Here is a 24,128-nt window from a genome sequence, read left to right as displayed (position 1 = left end):
CATTTTAGTGGAACTTATAATAATAATATGTATTTGAAATTAGCGAACGACAAACTGGTTATAAACAAATTGAGCCTTGCCAAGTTCTAATGGAGTCTGAATCAGACTAAAAAGTCATTATAAAAAGGAACACATTCAAAACTTGCAACATCCAAAGAAATAGATTTGAACATATTCATTAGTCTGTAATTAAAGTGAAAAGAGAAAGAATAATGAGTTACGACACCTCATAGAGAAACTGAAGGCAAACATGTTTTAAGGCATGGGTAAACTGAGCAATTGCACAGTGCTCCCACCCTCCAAGTAGCCTCCTGGTGAAATGAGCATGATAGTAGAAGATTCTCTCTCCATTTCCTCTCCGTCTCTATCTCTGTTTCAGACTCCTATGATTTATCTGCCTATAATTACCTCTAACTATGTCTCGCTCTACCTACCACTACCACAAGGCACTCTACTTTTAACTCTACCTCTCTTCCTTTAAATCATCTCTCTTCCTAGTTTCCTCATCCCTCTGTATCACCATCTCTTCTTTTCTGTCTTCCTCCCTCTAACTTACACTTCTCTCCCTCTGTCCTCATTGCCTCTTGCTCTACCTCCCTTTCTCTTTTTAAATTACATTTCTCTACTTCATATATCCCCCTTCCTCCATAGCTTGTTGCATCTCTTGTCTCTCCACTCTACCAATTCCTAAAACCACACCCTCATCTCCACTTCACCTCTTTAGGTACACATTTGACTTTGTTAATGACATCCCACTTTACCATTCTCCACCTTTCTTTTCTTTCTCATCTATCTTTCTGTCTCATGTCTGTCCCCTTACTCCAGATCACTTCTTTTTTACCTGACCACTTTCTATTTACCTCGCTGTACCTGTCCACCTGTCTTGACTTCTCACTGCATACACTCACTATCTCTCTATACTCTCTTTAATTCATCTGTCTTCCTCATCTATATATCAGTATACCTCGCTCTGCCCCAACTCTCTCTACCTGTCTTTTACAACCATATCTGTTCTCTACCACTTTCTATGCTTACTTCTACATTTCTAGATCTTGCTACATCAAATATCCCTACCTCATCAGTCTATCTGCACTGCACTGCCCTGTTTCCCACTCTCTTCCATTTATTTCTCCCTCATTTACTTCACTTCTCTCTAAACCTCATCTCTCTTTATCTCATCTGTCAATCTATTTCCATCTTTCAATGGCTCATCTCTCTCACCTTCCCTCACTCTGTACCTCATCACATGCAACTTCACCTCTTTCTCTGCATTACTCCATTCTCCTTACCTCTTTTACTGTACCTCTATCTTTCAAAATCATTACCTCCCCTCCATGTGTACTCTCTACCGTACCACTCTATCTGCCATATCCCCTCTCTTTACCACTATATCAACCTCACCTTTCTTTCTATAACAATGTTTCTCTTCCCCTTATTAACTTCTATCTCCATTTTTGCTGTCTCTCTGTGCTTGTTATCTGGTATTCCTTTCATTACTTCAGCCCTCCTTTTATCCATTATTTATATGTCCCCACTCCCTCTACCTTGCATCCCGGTAAACTTCTCTCACTACTTCACACCTTTCCCCGTGTATCTCTTCCTCTGTTTGCCTCTACTTCTCTCTTGCTCAACTCTCGGTTTCCCTTACTCTAAATTTTCATCTCTCTATCTTTCTGCCTCACTCTAAAATCTTACCTATCTTTCCACCTATTGTTCCTACTTTCTCTAGCTACGTCTCTGTAATTTTCTTTCTGGTTACCTCACATTTTTTCTTTATCTTATGTCTCTCCTTACCTCACCATCTCTACATTATTTCTATCCCTACCTCCCTCGCCCCTCTTTTTTACCTCTCTTGCTATATTGTTCTCTTTACCTATCACCTCTCTCTTGCCTCTTCACATTTCTCATACTCACAAAATCCAGTTGTCGATGTCCAGCAAGAAAAGTATTCACCTAGTAGTCATGGCCCCTTGATATATCTCCATATAATCTTTTTTTCCAGAGATTTACATTTTGACTTGTGTTTTTGTATCATTAGAGAAGTAATTTAGCTTGGGTAGGTATGGCTAATCAAGGCACATTTTTTTCTGGGTGACATTTTTAAAATTGGTGGGTGTGTTGCAGTGATGATGTAATATTTCAGGAGCCAGGAGATCTGTATACTTCATGTTGGTGTCAAAACATAGGTTTTAGGGGCCCAGTAGTCTTATAGAGACAGAAAATAATTCCTTAGCGCAACACTTCCGCCATTTTCCAAAATGACAGCTCTATAGTGATGTGTTTCAGCCATCATATTGGTATTTTATTTTAATATGGTTTTGTTTCAAGTTTTCCGTTGATACAAATTCGTAAACATAAGCAAATCAGGTGGTAGGATAGGATTTTTACCTCCTGACATAGCGTTGCTAGCTAAAAAATCTGAGGACTCCTTCAACAAAGAAAAATGTGTCATATGCCAAACTAACTTGAAAGAAAAGCCAACATCAACTATGGCTGGACAGAAAAAAATTTGAGGAGCTGCAGAAAAACGTCATGAGGAAGTTCACAAAACACTGAAACTGGTGGGTGAAGAGCATCAAATATTTTATCTTTGTAACAAGTGCTACAAATCACATACAATGGAAAAAAGCCTAAATAAAATTGTCAAAGGTAGCAGAAACCAGTGAATCACAACAAGAATCTGAGTTTTGTGAGAAAGTGATGACTGCCAAACTCAATGCCCTAACACTTAGATGATTGATGGATACCCCAACATCCACCTCCAACAACTGATCAGAAGACAGAGGGTCTTCAATGTGTTATCTGTGGTTTCACCAGAACAAGGGGCAAAGGGATTGATGAAACAACAACGTACAGAGTATGTGAGTCTCAAAGGGCAAACACATTTTTATCTGCAGTTAGTTTCTTCTAGGATGAATTTTATCAATCGAGTAGCTGATCTAAACAGCCCGGAGAATGTATTTGCAGCGGATTTGTAAGCCCATTTGAATACATGTGAACATATGAATGTACAATGAGCTCCTAGCAGCAATGTAACTGCCAGCCTTCAGTTGTTTGCACTCTTTGAAAAAGCAACTTAAGTTTTAAAGCCACTCTTGCGTGCTGGCTACCGGTTCAGTCTCAGTGAAATCAGAGAAATAACGGTCAACATTGATGAAACTTTATTGATTCATAATAATGAAGTTAAGATTTTTCTGGTGAGAATGTACAATGACAGAATTCGTTTCGGTCAGTCTAACAAAAATAATGAGTCACTTATGGTGTTCTCAGCTGAATTCACTCCTGAAGTTCTTGCTGCCAAAATAAGATCACAGAATTCAGTAAAATCAGCAGGAACCATTTTAAGGAATGCCCTGAAAGGTTTAGATTTTGGACTTAATGACAAATTTTGTGATGCCCAAAAAGCTCCTCAAATCATAGGAGTCAACAAGAATGACTGATGTTGTCTTAAAATTTTTTACATCACTGTTTAATATCAGCAAAGCAAAACGGTTACAAACTTAAGTACTTGAGTTTGGAACAGAAGCTGACAACATTGATGATGGCTTTGAAGATATAAGCGAAGAAGTGGAAGACAATCCCTTGAACCGACAGGCTTATGCTATGCAAATACACTGTATTTTCCAAATCATGTTTTATGAATTACATCACGGCAAAAAGAAAACTCTGCTACATGTGATGAATGCCCACGCAGTCTATGACAAGTGCAAAAGTAGAGAGCTAATCACTTCAAGGAATAGGATTGGTGTATCAGCAAGTTATAATGACATAGTACGGAGCAGGAACTTGTTAGCAGCTCATGCTGTAAAACCTTGTGAATCCGACAGCACACACTTCCAAGTCACTTTACCAGGAAATTATTTACAATTGCTGCTCTTGATAATTTTGAATTTGAAGACAGCTCTTCTTTGTCTGGGACATCCAGCAAACATAATACTGCCATGGTGCTTTTTCAAGACTGTACCAAGGAAGTAGCTGCTAGAAAATAGGATGTGTCAACTATAGGCATAAACAAAGGAAGCTGCAAACTTATAACCCAACTGTCTTGCCAACATGTGAAAAATCACTTCTACCAGAAAGTTTCAAAGTGACTGAGGACATGGATCTTCTTCTAACTGATGCTGCGGTCCACAAAGCTGGTTTAACTGAATTTATCATATCACTTATTTGATGTGGACTGAAGGGTGGAGAAATGATAGTTCCTCTGTGGGCTGGAAATCATGCTCTGATCTCATAGAATACTGACCCACTGAAGAAGGTTGGGTTTTTACCAATAATATCATCTCCAGTCACAAACTACGCAGCAGTATACATAGCTCTGATACATTTCCAAAATGTGTGTAGTCAGATCAAAGACCAGTCTGTCCTGCCAATTTCTGTGATCAAGATGCTGTCCGTATTGTAGCTGACATTCTTATGAGCAATCCAGTAGAGTTTGAAGATCTTTATCCAATGATGGGTGTTTTCCACGTGACAAAAGTTGATTGCGGTATGCAGGAAGTTTTCTCAGTGGATGTGGTATAGACGATGCACTTATTGAGGCTGACATTTTTGGAAGCGAAACTTTCCAGTCAGTATTGAGTGAAATTCATTATGTTAATTTGTTACAAGGTATGCTCATCCTAACTGAGACTATAGAAATATTGTGTTGGAATTCTTTCAGGAACAAGAATGACAAATTAGATTTTGCATATCACATCTCAGAAGTGAACAAGACAAGGGGTGCACTTCATTCATAATTTATAACACAAAGCCAGGCAATGCTAAATTCAGTTTAAAATCAGAAAACCTGAAAATCAAGTTTGTAGAGTTTGTCAAAGAATGTGAAGAAAAAACATAACTTTGAACTGGGGAAATGTTTTACAAATGAAAGCTTTAGTGAAAAACTTGGTACATGCTGATTGGGAAGGTGATTGGGAGCTGCACATGAAGACTGTGGAGTCACTGATTACTGTATTTAGCGAATATGATTGCATAAACTACCTGAAATATGGGTCCTGGTATTTGGAAAGAGTGAAGAAGCTAGAGGTGGAAAAACCATACCGCTACAGAACATTAATCCAAATGGTGAAAGACAGAGAGGAAAGACAAAATGCTGTGGCTCCAGAGATAAAACTGGAACAGACAATCCCGAGATCACAAAAAAGCTCCAAGGGAATTGTTGGTCGGACACATAAAAGTGAATATGTTGGTCAATGGCAGCTACTTTGCCATGAAGTCCTTTCTATTTGCAATGTTTTCCCAGAGATGACAAATTCAAAATTAATGGACCATTGTGAAACTGTTTCTCACTATGAACATTTGGGAAAGAGAGGGGAATGTTTTAATAAACATGTTGACAGCTTCCTTCCCTTCATGCAGCAGCAAGGAAACCCTTTTGAAATGACTGAGTCTGTGCAACTACACAGCTTCATGATCAAATAATATTAGAATTTCAATATAAAGACACATCTACTAGATGTCTGGAAAATGGATTGAAATTATATACAGTACTGAAGCAGGAGAGATTTGTACTGAAAGAGAAAAAGCTGTTTGACATAATAACTAAAGCTAAAGTCCATGCTTTAATTGCTGTAGCAGGAGTTTTCTCCAACCAACCACTACAAAGCAGGTTACAAAAACAACTTTCACAAGCACATAGAGAGATGGATGTAGCAAAGGAAAGGGGTGAATTTACCATGGACGTTCTGTCACAATATCTTCTTCCAACAAACGCATTATTTGATGAGGATGCTGCAACCAAACCAGTGAAGCACAAACTCATGCAACAGTTTTAAAAAAAATCTTTCACCTGAAGTATTTAAATTTGTGTCCGAAATTGCTGTTGTTGTGGACTATATGTCACAATTACGAACAATCAAGATTTCATTCATGCAAAACATCGGAGGGATTGTTCAGATGGTTCTACAGATATAAAAGTCAGTGTGCACCTCACAAAAACTGTACATTTTCTTTGACAGTTATAGTGAACTATCTGTCAAAGAATGTGAGAAAATCAGACAAACGTCTACAAGTGGAGCATTTGACCTTGCCTGTATCAAAAATTTGACACTTGTACCTATACAACTTGATAAATTCTGGTCATCAACATCAAACAAGATGAACTTGGAGATGCTAGCTCACCAAAACATTGTTGATGTTTCAGTGAACACTAATATTTTCATATATTGAAAGTGGAATGATTGTAAATGAGGAGTTGGTGCCTGCAGAGATATATTCAAAAGGTACAGGACATATTGTCCAAGAACTTAACAGCAAGTTAGAGGAAGCTGACCTTTGTGTTGTGCCACGTGTTGAGTGGACTGTTCCAATTGAGCTACTGTACTGTCAAATGGCACAGATGTTATTATTGTGCTACTTAGATGTGTTGCAATGTTCATAAGTAAAAGATTGTCAGAGTTTTGCATACGTTAGGGAACAGGTGAGAAAAGACACTTAGGACCTGATTACAACCTTGGCGGAGGGGATTACTCCATCCCAAATGTGACGGATATCCCATCCACCATATTACAAGTTCCATTGTATTCTATGGAACTCATAAAACAGCAGACGGGTTGTCTGTCACTTTTGGGACAGAGTAATCCCCTCCGCCAAAGTCATAATCAGGCCCATAATCCTGCTTTCCTATTCTGTACAGGATACTTGACACAGAGATGCCCAGTGTTCTTATCAAGGCACATATTCTTGCGGATGATGACACTAGGAGCAAAATTGGAACAAAGCTTGGAGTTTTAGCTGCTTGACCTGTGAAATTTCTCAAAGGATTTGCAGAGACAGAAGAATATGAGTTTAAAGACATAGAAAAATACCTTGTGCATCTGTGGAAAATGAGTTCTGACTGTCACACATTGAACGATCTTCGGTACAGTGAGGTCAAGCGATCATTCCTCCTAGGTGACCTTCCACTGATGTCATATTCTGTGCATTTACACATTAAAATAGCGTTCTACGTGATCAGAAGATGTGTAAATGTTTTGGATCATGCATATGTAGAGAAAGATCAGTGTGAATTTGCTTGGGAGGATATTGATGGGATGCTAAAACCTACAAAATGTCTAAAGCCTCTACCAACAAAACGTAAAAGTACATGTAATTGCAAAACCTGTGCTACAAAATGATGTCCCTGTCGATATGCTCTTATAAAATGTTCAACATTCTGCAATTGTACCACAAGTGATTGTCGAAACAAATAAATAAATTGAACTATGAAAATGTGTCTAAAACAGGAGTGATAAACATAATTTTTTCATATTCAGATCAAAAACAATATTTAGTGTATACATAAAAGGATTAAAATGTATTATTATCTGTTTAATTTCTATATCTACACCTTCCTCTTCTATTATAGCCACTATTTTGGAAAATGGCAGAAGGGTTGCGCTGAGGAATTATTTTCTGTCTCTAAAAGACTAGTTGACCTCCAACACCTATGATTTGACACCAAAATAAAGTATATAGGTCTCATGGTTCCTGAAGTATTACATCATTAACGCAACACATCCATCATTTGTTTAAATGTTGCCCAGAAAAATTTGGGTCGGTTCAGCAATGTCTACCCAAGCTAAATTACTTCTCAAATGATTCAAAAACTCAAAGGAATATCAGGGGGCTGGGATCATAGTTAAAAGGGACAAGGCAGAGTGAGAGATGTAAAAAGAAAATCAGATTTTAGTTGATACAACTATGAAAATCCTGGTGCAGCAATTTGATTTACTCAGTAGCTGAGTCACTACCATTTGTGAAAGGGGGTGTATTTGTAATCACAGATGGCTGGCATGCACAGCTACAATTTTAAGCACTGTACACATATTAACCACTTGTCCACTAAGCATCTACCTACTCAATTTTGCTGAATATTTTCGACATCCTGGGAATAGGCAGGTTAGACACTGAATTCTATGTAAATTATTGTTGCTGCAAGACAAAAAAAATCTAGCTCTTGTCACAAATAGAAATATTTTCACTACTGCTTGGTCAGGTTTTCATTTTCAACAGTTTGGTAGTGGATATTGGGAAGCTTGAGCTTTGACTGCTTTTGCTTGCTCTATTTAATTTAACATTATTTGTTATCTTTAGGGCTTGAATTAGCTCCAAATAGGTAATAAAGTTAAAGTTGTTCAGAACAGAAGACCCAAAATTGCATCTTCTCAGATGCCCCAAAAATCCTTAAAATTATGTTTTTAAAGGTATTTTTGCAGCACAAAATATAATTTGTGGATATTTAAAAATTGAGTACTGATTCAATTAAGATACAAGTAATAATAATAATTCAAAAGAGTCTGAAGCAGTATGTTCTAGATCAGACTTAAGATGGAACTCTCTACAACAGGAAGAAATGGTTAGCAATGCATAACTGCATGCAAATGAGGGTATAAGGGCCAGTGGCAGCTCTGCAAGATTGTACAATTTGTAGCCTTCAAAAACATCATCATGGGCTGTTTTTGTAATAGACTTTGCAAAGTGGAGAGTGGTCTGCTAGTTTTGGTGAAGGCAGATGATGTAGCCCCGCTTTGATACATTGACAGTTTGCCCTGCTTATTTACAAGTGCATACTGTCATTGTCCCACAGGCTGACTCCTTGACAAAAATAATGGGACATTATTGTTCATTCACATTGCTTCAAAACCATAGTCCACCATGAGCTGTGGTCCTGTGGAAAACTGTAGAATTATATCTTCAGAAATCACTAGGGTCATCAACAATAACCATCTCATCTCGCGACTGCAATATTTTTGCCCTGGTGCGTTCCCTGCTAATCCCCTATGTCATTTCTTTGGTTCATTCAGTATGTGTAAACTACATTGATAAGCAAATACATTTGTAAAAGAAATCCAGACTCAGGGGAGGTAGTGACCAAAGACTTTGATATTTTGTATGGCATCGGTTGACCTCCATCTTTTCAGGTGGCCCCACAGAGACAGTCCAGAGGTTTTCAAAGGTTATTTCTTAGCTAAATTTGGTAACTTGTTCAAGCACAAAACTTGCTTATTTCTGAGATGAAAATTAAAATCTGAAAAACTTTGAGCCAGCATTTTTATGTATTAGTGAGGGTAATGTGCACAATTTAGGTAACTGTCTTTTTCAAATACTTTATTGGCAGTTTACCTTGCAGGTATATATTGTTTTCCAGACCTAATTTGAGATTGCTTCCCTATGAGTTATCAGAGCAATTTCAAAAAATGTAGCTATGCACCACACAAAGCTTTTTTAGGCCTGCTTGGACCTAAGACACTCTGCTGCCAGAGATACTGCCAGTTCCTGCTTCATTCATTTAAGAGATACCTTAGGGCAGAAAAGCTACCTGTTTTGTTCTTTTGGTTGTGCTACTGAGTGTGTCTCACAGTAATAATAATAATACTTGGAATTGGTTTTAAAAAGGGAATCACATTTCTCTAAAAAATTCTGGAAGTGTGTGAACTTGCCTCCAAATTCCTGGCCTCATTTTCACTCCAAAGAAGTGACAGAGACTGAAACCATTACATTACTGAAAACATTGTGCCCAGAAGCCCAGAATACAGCACTATACTGACATTAGTAACCAAACAATTTTTGTATTGCCCTTAGTATCAACAGTTACTGGCCCCATCAGATTTATGAGATCTGATGAAAGACTACTGTGATAAAGTCATCCTTTTAGCATGTTCACTCCAATGTTTCTGACTGATACTGCTGTTAACTGACCCTGGCTGTGTCTAGGCTCTGCTAAACAGGCCCAGAGCCAGTGCTCTGAATAAAATGTATATGGTAAAACTGTACAATTGCATTTGGCAATGACAGACTTCTGTAAATCCCCTGTAGGTAATAGGCCATGGGGGATTGATACTTTCTTTATGTCTATCATATAAAATGGGGCAGGGGTGTTTAGAGACCCAGTAGATTTCCTGCACTGGAGTGTTCACTTCTGTGTGGCCTGCTGTCATTTTTAAAGGCAGCCCTTCCTTAAAAAGTAAAATGTGTACAAATTCGACTTTGGAATTAAAGGAACTTCTGAAGTGATAATATACCTTATTTTCACATATAAGTCATTGCTATGGTCTCCCCTAGATGAACCAGGAGTGGGATGTCATGCAACTATAAGCAGGGTCATTATAAAAGAAGTTTTATATGCCCTGGTGAGGGAAAAACTGTACCTTTCATTTTTTCTCCCATGTAGGTACTTAGCTCCATAGGCTATCATGGCAATATTTTCCATAAGCATAAGTATTGCTAGGAAGGAGCTAAATGTGTCATGAAATGACTCAAAAGAATGGTAATGTTAAATCCAACAATGTGCCACTGTTGAATGTGTCATAACGAATACAGACAATAAGTTATAAGACTTTCTTTTCTGAAAGCCTAATTCCAGCCCACTAGTGGCCTCTCCTGATTGGTCAGTCTTAACAGAATTAGCCAGGCTGCTTTGATGAGGTGAAAAGTGGTGTGCACTGAGCAGAGATTATCTGATGATGGGAGGTCTGCGGATGCTGAGGCCAAGCCAGTAAGAGGGCTGGAATAATCAAAATGAGCTTCAAAGGAAGCAGGACAGAAAGGAATGCCAGTCAGTCAGTCCTGCCCTTTCACACTTTACCACACAGGTAGATAGCAGGCCAATGAAAGGAATTTGCAGATGTCCAGAGAGGGAGTGTTAATGGAAATGAGCCATTAACTGAATCTTGCTCCTCTGGAAGAAAATGGTCCATCTTGGAATTCTCAAATGCAGGGCTTTCTGGGACAAGACAATGTCACACTTTGGAGGATGCTGTCATGCTTTTGGGTGGCACCCTGCTGCTCATTGGACAAGGGTGCCCCCCCATTTCTTCCCAAAGATGATTGAAAAAAAATGACTGATCTGCATTGCAATTCAGATCTGCTGTCTGAAACCATAAGAAGAAGAAGGACTGCCCTCCTAGAACCCTGGTCTGCAACCCATAGGACTGCACACTGAAGTACTGCTCCTCCTGTTACACACTGGAACAACAGACCTAAGGACTTTGCATTGCTTCAGAAAGGACTCAGGAATCCACTTTCCTTGAAAGCAGCAAGTTAACAGAGCTTGCCTGCACCAACTATCCTCCAGCCTGGAGTGCGTTCAGAGGACTTTTAAGGATTTGGCCAGATGCATTGTGGGACTTGTGGTCCTAAACTTCCAAGGACCATCTCAGAGCATCTAGACCCTTTGATGTGTGTTTTGGATACTTTGAACCCTCAAGAGGAACTTCAGGAAGAAGTTTGGAGCAACTTCTGGGAAAAGCTCCAAAAGTGGACCAACTCACAATCGTTAGTCAGGCTGACTACCTATAACCATGGCCCGGCCAGGATTTCAGGTTTGTCTAGCTGAAAGCTCTGGAGTGCCAAACTTCCAGTATTTGACAGGGGTCCCGCAGAAAAGTAGCCTGACGTCACTGCATTGAAATCGGCTTGCTGAGGAGGACTGCACGACATTGAGAGAGAAAAGCTTGAGAACAGTTTCTGAGTGCGAAGGTAAAATTTTGATCTGGTCCTCACACTCAGGGGGTCATTCCAACCCTGGCGGTCGATGGAGGACCACGGAAGCACCGCCAACAGGCTGGCGGTGCTTCCCTGCCCATTCTGACCGCGGCGGTAAAGCCGCGGTCAGAAAAGGGGATCCGGCGGTTTCCCGCCGGATTTCCCCTGTCTGGGCTGAATCTCCATGGCGGCGCTTGATTCCGACCCCCTTCCCGCCACCCTGTTTCTGGCGGTTTTTACTTCCAGGAACAGGATGGCGGAAACGGGTGTCATGGGGCCCCCTAACAGGGCCCCTGCACTGCCCATGCCACTGGCATGGGCAGTGCAGGGGCCCCCTAACAGGGCCCCAGCATGATTTTCACTGTCTGCTTAGCAGACAGTGAAAATCGTGACGGGTGCAACTGCACCCATCGCACCCCTGCAACACCGCCGGCTCCATTCGGAGCCGGCTTCTATGTTGCAGGGCCTTTCCCGCTGGGCCGGCGGGCGCTCCTTTGGCGGGCGCCCGCCGGCCCAGCGGGAAAGCCAGAATGGCCGCCGCCGTCTTTTGACCGCCTCAGTGTATCTGAGCAGAGCTCCATCGCGGTCGGCCTCAAACTTTGACATTGTCCCTGTCAAGAACGACCAGTTCTTCCCGGTTGGTGCTACTGATTTCTAAGCACTAGAAAGCACTATTTTGTAATCTTTAAAAAGTCATAACTCCAGTTCTCTATATTGAATTTGTGTTGTTTTGGTGTCATTTTAAAGACAAAATGTGTACTATTTTTATAAATTGGTGTGGGTTTTTTATTGTGTGCGTCTTACTTATTTACTGTATTGGTGTATTTAAATGCTTTACATATCTGTCTTGTAAATTAAGCCTGCATACTTGTTGCCAAGCTACCAGGAGTTGAGGCTGGGGCTAACGCTTTGAGATCTTGACTGGACTTATAACAAATTTCTAGAGGACTTGGATCCAGAATTACTGATTCCTGTAGCACTTCCTCATTTCTAAGTGGCCCCTAGTGACCAGCTAGTAATGGACCGGATTTTCCCCAACCAAGAGTTACTACTATCCCCTGTTTCAATAACTGGGGGGTTGGGAAAATCCTGCGCATTTACTGGACCAGTCTTAACGACTGTTTAAGTGTCCAAAGATGTACTCTTTACTTATTACATTGTGGCACATGTTTCCAGCTATTAGGTTCTTTGACAAGACCCAGAAACTGATTAGTAAACTAGGTGTAACCAGCCCCATTGGAATTAAGAGGCCATTCATAATGCGGGTTTAAGGAGTTATAAAAAATATCACCACATGCACAACTACCTAGATTTGCCAAAAGATACCAAGAAATGGAGTCCTTCAACTACAAAACATCCTACTGAAATGGTGACAGTTGGACAGTTAACAGTCAGACTTTTGCTCACAGTACGGAATCAAGATAGCTCTGATGCATTAATGCACAACATATTGGCAACAGCAGTTAGGGGGGGAAATGTGTGTCCTTAAGGTCCTCGGTTTGTTGGCTTCTATTGTTGTTAGCAACAATGAACATGTCCTTACCTAGTTTTCCAACAATCCTTAAAGTTGCTTCGATCTTTTTACTCAGAGGTATCCCAGTGCTGTAAGTAGGGCTCATTACATTGCAATCTGCAGAGATTGAGCTGGACTACAGGATCCTATAATGGCCTCTGCCTTTAAGGTTTCTATTTAACATCTCTGCCCCACCAATAGGGCACAAGTCAAGGATACATGCAGGTAGATGGTGTCTACCCACGCATTTCACAGGGTGGACACGTCTACCCTGCTAAGTGGTTGGACCACACACAAATATGATAAACTTGCTCCTGTGTGATTTCAGACACCGGGACACATTCATTAGTGCCTACATGTTGTCTGATTTTCTACCGAGCAGCAACATGCAGGCGGGGAAGGGGTTTATCAGATTCCATCTGGGCCCATAACAAAGGCTGAAGTTAAGGGGCCATCAGGCCTCCTCTGGTTGGAGTAGCCTGGCTGGGAGCTGTCAGAAAAGAATGGCACACAGCTTGTTATCATTTCACAGGTACTTAAGAGAGGCATGCTTTTTAAGTGTGTCAGATCTGTTGGCCTGTCCCAGTATTTACAAAAACAGCTATTTATGTACCACTATTTTGTTTTATGTCTTTTATAGTGCTATAGTGTTACTCATACCAATGCAGGGTGTCAGAGGGTTTTACATCTCATGTACACATTACAAATTAACAATCAATTATATGTGTGTAAATTAATGTTCAGGATGTGTTACATAAGACAGTGAGTGTTACTAGGTGAAGGAGACACATATCCTTCATAGGCCACTGTGTTATATTGAAAGGATTACAGTTTATGAACTGCAGGTTTTTAAAGGATTTCTGTGTTAAAAGCAGTAATCCAGGTATCTATCTAAATCTGTCATCTGCGTGTTACATAAAGTGCTTTGCAGGAGACACATTAGCCCTCTATGGTACTTTGATTCAAAACTGGGACTAGAGAAAACACAGATCTCTCCAGCAAATACTCTCACCTCCAGAGTTACCTTACATCTCTTCAGGAGGTGCCTCAACCCGATAAGATATAAAAAAAATTAGACTTTTCAACCAACTAAGCAGAACAGATTTACCGCAGCATTTCTCCTTGTTATTAATTTCTTTGTGGCAGGGTTTTATAACATAAATGTATAAGTGGAGGCCCAGATTTTGGATCAGGGTTGTGTCACTTTTTTGGCACAACCACATTTGTTCAATCTCATAATGTGCTCTGATGTACTTATGATTGATCTGTGAAACATGTGTTTGAGGTGTTATGACCTGATGTTACTTTTGTGAAGTTATGGGTTGTGATGCCACTTTCTGTGATACCACATGCTGTGTCACACTCCATGATATCATGCACTGTGATGTCATGTGCTATGATGTCACTTACATACTGCCTAACTTGGTTAGTTCCCCACTTCTATTTTGGGACTTGTGCCCTACCCACCACTCTAAACTCTTGCCACTCCTTAGAACTTTAGGGAGAAAAATCTGAATTAGCACACATGTACAGATGACATGCAGATATATGTATGAGTCAAAGAGTCAAGTGCCAAATTCAAGATGGAGATCTACCTAGAGACACCTATAAATTCAATTGAGAATGTATCACAATCAGATCAAAGGCGCCACAAAACAATTTTTGTACTGAGTCTAGAATCCTGCTGCAACTCCTGCAAAAAACTTTTTAACATCGTCAGAGATTTCACCAATCCAGTGGCAGCCACCAGAACCATTACCCCTTCACAGGACCTCTGCGACAACCTCTCTGACTTCTTCCAAATATCTACATTAACTTCTCATCTCAACCCACCACAGAAGACATCATGAGGCAACCACCAACCACCACCAAGAATGCCCATCATCTAACAAACTGGAGCCTATTTACCTCGGAAGACACTGCCAGAATTATGAAGACCATCCACTAGGGGTCCTGCAAAGTCTACTTCCCTCACCACATGTACAACCTGGGAAGAACACAGATCAGCACCAACATCACCACCATCATTAAAACATCCATGCTTAGTGGAACCTTCTCTGGAAACATGCAGCAGTCACAGTTCTCTTGAAGAAAGCCTTGGCAGACCCAAAAGAACTCTGCAATTACAGACTCATCTCACTCCTACCATTTCCGTCCAGGGTCTTGGAGAAGGAGAGCAACAGGCAACTCTTTTCTCATTTAGAATGGCACCACCTTCTGGACTTCACTCAGTCAGGGTTCTGCATCAACCACATCACAGACCCTCCTGGTAGCAACAGACAACATCCTGTCTATCATGGACAGAGGTGAAACCGCCTCTCACATCCTCCTTGAACTCTAGGCAACAGAACAGAACTCAACCTCTAGGCAACAGAACTCAACAGCCCGTTGTGTGGAGGCAGGATACAACCTATTCAAGTGTAAATAGATCTGTGCCCAGCTCAACCCTCTCATCCCGCCAGTTATGAGCCATCCAGGCACACCTAGGCTTTCTTTCTAGTGTGACTGTCTAGGAGGAATACACAAAGCCCAAGTGTCAGCTACTCCCATATGTGACCCAGAGAAAGATTACAGGCACTAAATGGCTGAGGCAGGAAAATGCACATTTTCTAAACAAAGCATTTTCAAAATTGTAGATTAAAATCCAACTTTACCATAAATTTGTTTTTTTCGTTAAATTCCAAATACATCAATCATGAAAAAGTTACCTGTTCCCATTTGGACATTACACTTATTACATTTAATAAAGTAACTCCACTGTTAGCCTATGGGAGAGGTAGGCCTTGCAGTAATGAAAAACAACTTTAGGATTTCTTCACTATCAGAACATGTACAACCTAAATGTACATGTCCTACTTTTAAATACACCTCTCAGTGCACTCTGGACTGTCCAGGGCCTACCCTAGGGGTGTCTTAAATGCATTAAATATGAAATTTTGGGCCTGGCAAAGGGTTTATTTTGCCAGGTCAAACTGGCAGTGTAACAACTGCACACACAGGCAGCAACAGCAGATCTCTGCCATGTTCAAAGTGCTATTTAGGTAGTAGGAGGCGCAATCAGTGTTGCAGGCCCACTGGTACTAATTTACAGGCCCTGGGACAAGTAGTGCCACTTTACAGGGGATTTACAAGTAAATTAAAAAGCAGAGTATAGGCCAATTCTTCCGTTGTGGAAGGGAAGAGTACATGCACTTATCACCGGTTAGCAGTGGTAAAGTGCCCAGAGTCTGAAAAGCCAACAAAAAATGGTTCAGAAAAATAAGAAGGTGAAGGTAAAAAGTTTGGCAGTCACCCTGCAGAAAAGGACCCCGTCCAACAGGTGGCATGTGCCCTTTAAGGCATCAAATGTTGCCTCCTTTTCAGGAAGGAGATTCCTACATTTCCCCTAGGGCGCCAGAAATCTCTCCATCAGCTCAATCCGAGGTCTGCCTAACCAGGTAGATAGTGTTTTTGTAGGAATCGCTCTGTGCTGCTTTTTAATAAGCTTTAAGTGTAACTTGATTTGCATTAATAACATTTTACTGCGCAGGTCTACCTTTTCAGCAGTCTCACTAGACAAACCTTTTGTGTTTTCTACAAAACCTGCGATTGCACACCAAACAGCAGCTGCTATATAGCTTGATTGCTTCCTGCCACATCCCTAATAAATGATCACTGTCTAATTGCTCTGTTTTCCTAACAAATGCCACCTCATCCAACAAGCGAAGCAGTAATAGTATTACTTGTGATTGCTGTGTGCTCGCATTAAGACGGCTGGCGAGCAGTTGAAGTGTTTTCTTCCGTGTGCATGTAATTTGCAAAGCGACCATTTTGTCAGCTTTTCCTGTACAATGTAAACTCTTAATACTCTCGCCAGAGGCCATGCGTGGTAAGAGATAAAGGGAGGAGCGACCTGAAAATTTATTTAAAGTTCCACTTCACAACATCAAAAATGATTTTATAATCTACAAATAGATTGCTGTAGAATAATAACAGGTAAATCTTTTTTCAGGTCTTGTTAGTCCCAGAAAAAAGTAGAATTTTTCCTGAACAGCTGTGTGTGTGTATAGTATATATACGTTGCTACAAGCCTGCACAAGGACGTTTAAACCTATCAATCTGTGCCACGGTGAACACAAGTAGCATTTTTACTGCCATTACTAATATCTCCTATTTGGGCATCTATGCAGAATGATAGTTACCAATCGTATATTTTGTGGCAAATGCCCCTAAAAATAGTGCAAATTGACTAATAACGATGACAAAACAAGCACAAAAAATACTTGTTCATTTTATGACACATTACTCTTCAAACCCATCAAACAAGGATCAACATTTTATCCCAACCCGGTAAAGCATACCATGTGTAGCATTCCACGGGATTCTTCTCTTTTGCCATTGCTTTTCAGCATTTAAATTCATCCTGTTTCTCTTGATTAACTCAACCTAAATTTCACTTGTATCCCACCGACGCACAGATACTTATCCAGCCAGAACATAAAGCAGGGAAGGATCTACTTACCACTCAATGAACTGGAGCAATGGTCACCTGAGTGAATCTAATACTAAAGTCTTGGTCATCTGCAAACTCATCACTGATACAATCTCAGTCAGATGGCAGAGGAAATTAGTACAACTCCTCCATAGGCTCTGGAAGTGTAAAAAAAAGGCTAGTCTGACACTAAGCTCCCTGTCACAGGCCTGATCGCAGCTACTCGAGACGAATATCTGGATTGAGGTGATAGGTCCTGATAGCGAGTCCAGTCTTTATAAATTTCTTATACTTGGACACGCCGGAGGTCGGTGAACCTTTTGACCGAGTTGGGTTCTCCTCATCCAAGAATAGTCGGATCACTCAAATCAATAATCAATAACCATTTATAAACAATGACCAATACTTAATTAATAGATCAAACAACAAATTAGTTAAACAGAAAATCAGTAATTAGGCACACCATGACCTTTCAGTCATGAATAACCACACCTGTGTATTAAAGGTTAATGAGTTTATTTCCCTATATTAACAAAGCTAACACAATATAAGTAAGTCTCAAAATCAAATGATATACATATACGAACATTACTAGCTGTCCATAGCGACGGAAGAAACAAAATCTACGCAAAATCTGGATTATAATGCACTTGGTTGTAGCAATGCAAATCACTAATAAGAGTAACTGAATTTGACTAATTGCATACATCGGTCAGCATAACAAGGTTTCAATTCAGCATGGTGCATCAAATGAATACCTCAACTAACCTCTGATTAGCATTGGCATGTGGGACTTCATGCAAAATGAATTTAGTCAACACAAATTTAGAAAACTTCTAGCTTGGGCTCTGTCAAAATAAGCAGTTGGTACCTAAGAAGGAAAACACAATGCATAATACAATTATCCTTTTATAATTACCAAATACAATCAGCATTTAAGGAAAAGTCTTCGTCCTTCAGGTACTGGTTCGGTCAGCATGGGGCAGACTTCAAGGGGGCAAAGTTAAAGGCAAGTTTTCCTTGCAGCGACAAGGAAAATGGGGCAAAAGTTATTGCATGGGCAAGACGGGGTAAAGTTAAAGTTAAATTCTCTAGGGTGAGAATTCTTAAAGTCTCTTTCTCTGGGACAGAGAAAAGGCATCAAAGTGTCATTTAAAATGGCGTCTTGAATCTGGCTTCAAAAGGGCATCAAAGAAAATGGCTGACTTCCCTTTGTCCAATGGGTTTAAGTAAGAAAACGTTCCAAATTCTTCAGGGTCTTCTATTGGAGGGTTCATAGGGTGGTTTCTCTTTGACCAATGAATAGTGTCTTTCTCTTAATACTCATTTATGCATAAGGTGTCCTTGGAGTTTTGGTACACAAGTAGCAACAAAGTTTGCCAATTATTTCTGTATCAGTGTCTTTATTGTCTGCACCAGCAGAAACTGACCTTGCTCCAAAGGGGATGAAACTTGCCTAGCAGGAAACCTCGAGATAAGTGTATTAGTCACTCTACTGGAAAAATACAGCCTTAAAGTTTAAAATACGTTTTTGTTAATACAAGTGAAAACCACGCAGTTCAATTTGAGACCAGGCAACTAGGCCAAAGCCTCTGCTAAATTTAAGCTAAGCATATAACAGTTTCAACAAACAAAATCATAGAATACATTTGCAATTATGACGGATTACTACATTGTCGATTCTTCATGATTAATTAAGCTCGTTTATAATAATGGCGAACTACCTCGTGGGCACATTTTCCCACATACATTATTTTTCTTTGCTAAAATCACATTGCCTTATACAATTTTGTTACATGATATATGAATGTTTGTTAGTCTTTCTTTTTCTGCTTCATCAGTCCTGCTTCTGTATAAACCTATTTTACAAATATAATCTGTGCTAATGAACGGAAGAAAGAAATGCAGAAGCTCTAGAGCTTACACAATCAGTATCCTGACTCTGCCTCAGCTTTAAGAAATCAGCCGACATTCACCCCATCCATGAAAGAACTCCACGGACTCCTTGCATTTCAGAGGATCAGATTCTAGCTGTTGTGCAACATCGTCAACTGCCCTGGAGGTATACAGAAGCTGACCATAATATCCATTTCAAGAAGGTTAAAGAAATATACCAATTCATATTCAATCTCCAAAACTAAAAGTATTCAAAGTGCAGGAGTGATATCTGTAGAATAGCCTGTCTCCTAAACTAAAGAACCCGTCCAGCCTTCCTGTCTTCAAAAAAGTCCTAAAGGTACCTTTGCAAGCGCTCTCTCAATCAAAATTAGTTTTGTTCCACAATACCCCATCCCTTCTGAAACAAAGGACAGAACCAACCCCAAGCAACCATAATAATAATATGTACTCAACTCAGTTCCACTATGATCGACCTTCAAATACAGCCCTAACACAGCATCACTACACAAAGGATATTGGTTGAGACTTTTTCAAGCTCCGTTCAGTTTTTCCAAAGAGAGAGCTTTGGTGTTTTAAAACACTTTAATAAATAAAGCATAAAAATATAAAGCTTCAATTCACCCCACGAAGCAGGATGGATTTGAATAATGATTGGGTATTATTCCCAGTCCTGACTGTTTAATCAACCTCAGAAGGATGAAAGGCAGAGTACAGTGTATGTCTCTGAACTTTTGACCATGAGGTTAAACACAGTCCATGGAAACACCAGACCCACCATATACCTGATGGTAATGTTGTTTGTACCTGAGTTTTTTGAACTTGGTGTTTATTGACATAATTGGCCTTGATAGTGTTCTTAAGCCTTATTATCTGTTTTCAGGTTTGAAAGATGGGTGAGGTTTAGATAAGGATTGAGTAGGAGCGAGCCATCTTGGTGCTACATGTGTCTGTTGCCAATCATCAACATATCCAGCCGACAGGGGAAATGTGTTGTGCTAATATGTAATTCTCCTTTCAAGAATGTGTTTTTGTTTGAGTTTTTATATAGATCAGTTTTGTTCCATAGTGGTTAATCCACAGAACTAGATTAACTTCTCAAAGGTAAGAGATTTGATTGAATGCACACTGGAACGGTTCAATTTTAAGGCCCTTCTGGAAAGATTGTAGTTTGGTACTGCATTAAACCAAAGTCTGGGTCCCTTGGCTCCAAGGATTTGACCTTCATGTTGTTTTTCCTTTTGAAGACTTGTTGAGAGGTAAGATTTGCACCCGGAAAGATTGCAGTTTGGTTCTGCATTGAACCAAAGTCTAGGTCCCTTGTCTCCAAGGCTTTGTCCTCCATGTCTTTCTTTCATTTTGAAGCCTTGTTGAGAGCTAGGATTTTCTGATGTTGATTGTGAGATTCTGTTGGGCACATTGTCAGCTGCCAGTCTCTGTAGGTATCTAAGACATCTACACCAATAAGCCTAAACACTGACAAATATTTTTTGACTTTATTCTTGCTTTTAATGAGTACCAGTAAAGTGTTTTCAGTGGGGTGGAAGATGTCACATTTAAGTTACTAGGTCTCCCAGAATTAAGGATTTATGTCTTCGCTCTGTTTTGCAAAGGAAACTCCCTTTCATCCAGAAAAATATATGATCTAGAAAAATTTTAAATTTTGGAATGATTTGCTGGTCAAAATCTAAATGAAGGTCTACTTGGCTGTCATCAGTGTCCAAAGGGACATTTACTGGGTACTGCTGTAGGAACTGTGTCAACATGTGCAAGAAGATGTTGCAATGCTGGGATAAAAAGGATGACTCCTGGGGAAGAAACACATGACACATTCTTGGGTGAAGATTCCTTAGACCCAATTCATACTTGTTGGCTGGAGTTGGACAGAAAGGACTAGATCCAGAACCAGTCAATTAGAGGTCAGTATTTGTTTTAGATTTTGAAAACATGTCTGGTTGATGATCTGGCATTCAGTAATACTGCTTTGAAAAACAGACTTCCAGGAGTCTCTAGGAGCAAGGACAACAGACAAGCAATGGTGGCATCCATTAGTGAGCAGCAGAATACTTACTGTTTGAGAAAGGTATGTTTTGGGGTAGGAGGGGGTTGTCCATTGAGTGATGAATGACCCTGGTTCCTTGGAAATATCAAGAGGTCAACATTCAAGATGAAGGTTATGTAACATCTCTTGGAGATAAGGAGGATAGGGCCAGTGGGCAGGGTGGAAGGCTGGATAACAAGTTCAAAGACACAAGGCAGAGACTAAAGAGCAGGTAATTATATCCTGAGTCTTACATCAAGAGTTTGATGTAAGCTTCTTGTTTACAAGATGTTAAATTGTGTTCTCATTTGGGAGTGGGACGGATTTGGTCTGCTGCTTGCTTTGATAGTTGGGTCTTGAAAAGTTGCTGTGTAAACTAGGGCTTTGCTGAGATTGAAGGATCAGACAAGCATTTAAATTCTGGTGGAACGGCCACTTGCTAGACTTTAAATGACCTTAAATCACATTCAGAGGTCACTGTATTAAGTGTTTCTAATTTTATACCTACTCTGACCAACAATTTATAAGCCTTACAGTTTAAAGAACATCACAAAAGGCAAATATAATTAAATCTCTGTTTTCTGTAATTTTCATTCAGTAGAGATCATTTCAATAGAAATATAAAGGTCAAAAAGAAATATTTTGTTTTTTTAGCTAAATGATATTTATTAGACTTTTCATCCTTGGCGTGGTTTCCCTTAACTTTTTGCCTCCGTTTCCCAGGTTATTGATGTGTGCTGGACTGTTTTTGTTACTCTGGGCACTTTACTATTGCTAACCAGTGCTAAAGTGCAAGTGCTCCTTTACAAAATGTGTGTGTAATTGGTTTATCCATGATTGGCATATTTGATTTATTAGTAAGTCCCTAGTACAGTGTACTAGAGGTGCCCAGGGCCTGTAAATCAAATGCTAATAGTGGTCCGGCAGCACTGGTTGTGCCACCCACATAAGTAGCTCTGTAATCATGTCTCAGACCTGCCACTGCAGTGTCTGTGTGTGCAGTTTTTACTGTAAATTTGACTTGGCAAGTGTACCCACTTTAGAGGCCTAAACCTTCCCTTTTCTTACATGTAAGGCACCCCCAAGGTAGGCCCTAGGTAGCCCCAAGGGCAGGGTGCAGTGTATGGTTAAGGTAGGACATATAGTAATATGTTTTATATGTCCTGACAGTGAAATATTGCTAAATTCGTGTTTCACTGTTGCAAGGCCTCCTTCTCTCATAGGTAAACATGGAGGCTACCTTTAAATCTGATTAAAGTGTAGATTCCCTTTGGGAGCGGATGGACATGTAGAGTTTGGGGTCTCTGAGCTCACAATTTAAAAATAAATATTTTAGTAAAGTTGATTTTAAGATTGTGTGTTCGAAAATGCCACTTTTAGAAAGTGAGCATTTTCTTGCTTAAACCATTTCTGTAACTCTGCCTGTTTGTGGATTCCCTGTCTGGGTCAGTTTGACAGTTGGGCTAGTTTCACCTCACACTAGACAGTGACACAAAGGAAGGTGGGGTGTAGTCTGCTTTTTCTGATGAGCCATCTGTTCTAGGATGGAGGGGAGGAGTGGTCACTCACACCTGAAAGGGCTGTGCCTGCCCTCACACAATGCAGTCTCCAACCCCTTGGTGAGTGTCTGGGGCCTGGCCTGGGCAAGACAGGATTTCACAATCAAGAGAGACTTTGCTTTGGAGTAGGCCTACTTCAAAGGAGAAAATTGGTATAAGAAGGGCACCCAAAACCACAGACTTTAGAACACTTCTGGAAACCAAGAGGTATCATCGCCTGAAGAAGAGCTGATGAGCTGAGGAAGAAGAGCTGCCTTGCCTGTTACTGTGCTTTGTGGAGCTATCCTGCAGTTGCTGCTTCTGCCAGAGTAAGAGGGCAAAGACTGGACTTTGTGTGTCTTCCATCTTGTGAAGATCTCCAAGGGCTTGATTTAGAGCTTGCCTCCTGTTGTTTGAAGTCTCAGGGACAGCAAAGACTTCTCTCTGCCAGCACCTGGAGCCTCTGGAGAGACTCCAACTCTGCCAAGTGGTGCCCATCCAGTTCTTGGGACCTGAAAGGAGAAGCTGGCAGCCTAAGATGAAGAAATCCATACACACAACGCTGTGCGGGGAAAAGATTGACGCAACTCCGATCTGCAGCTGAAAAATCATCGCGCCGCCGGCTTCGCAGCTGAAATTCGAGTCACCTGCAACGTGACCCAAAGATCGATGCCCAGGGCTGGAGAAACGATGCACAGCATCGCTGATGGAGGCTGGTGAGATCGCAACCCACGCTGCGTGGTTTTCAGATCATCATGCGGCTGGATTTCCGACGCAAGTACCGCTGGGCATGTAAAAACAACGCAAGCCCTGAGATTGCTGACCGTATCGACGCATCGCTCTCCTGCGGAGAGATGAAACAACACACCCAGACCTTGCGAAAGGAGAAACGATGCAAGGTCTCGCCCATGAGTGAAATCGACACATTGCAAGCCCTTTTTGCCGCACACTCGCCCGTGCAGGTTTTTTTTTTTTGAAGCACCCAAGGTACATTTTTACGCTAACAGTATTAGTGTGTGTTTAAAATTACACGAAGACTCTTTTTGCATTTATATTGATAACTTGACTTGTGCATTGTGGATCTTTGTCGTTTTGGGTCTTGTTTTGTTTAGATAAATATTTTCTAGTTTTCTAAACCTGTGTTGTGTCATTTTGTAGTGTTGGTACAAATACTTTACACCTAGCACTCTGATGTTAAGCCTA

The 24,128-nt window shown here is 40.5% G+C and overlaps 1 protein-coding gene across 1 annotated transcript in view; it reads left to right on the top strand.

Annotated features, from left to right (window-relative positions):
• EPHA10 (EPH receptor A10) overlaps window positions 1-24,128 on the top strand; it is a 1,402,205-nt gene that overhangs the window by 1,124,254 nt on the left and 253,823 nt on the right. The window lies entirely within an intron of this gene.

This window comes from Pleurodeles waltl, chromosome 3_1 (assembly GCF_031143425.1).
Source record: "Pleurodeles waltl isolate 20211129_DDA chromosome 3_1, aPleWal1.hap1.20221129, whole genome shotgun sequence".
Classification (NCBI taxonomy): Eukaryota; Metazoa; Chordata; class Amphibia; order Caudata; family Salamandridae; genus Pleurodeles; species Pleurodeles waltl.
This window is presented reverse-complemented; position numbering and strand designations above follow the sequence as displayed.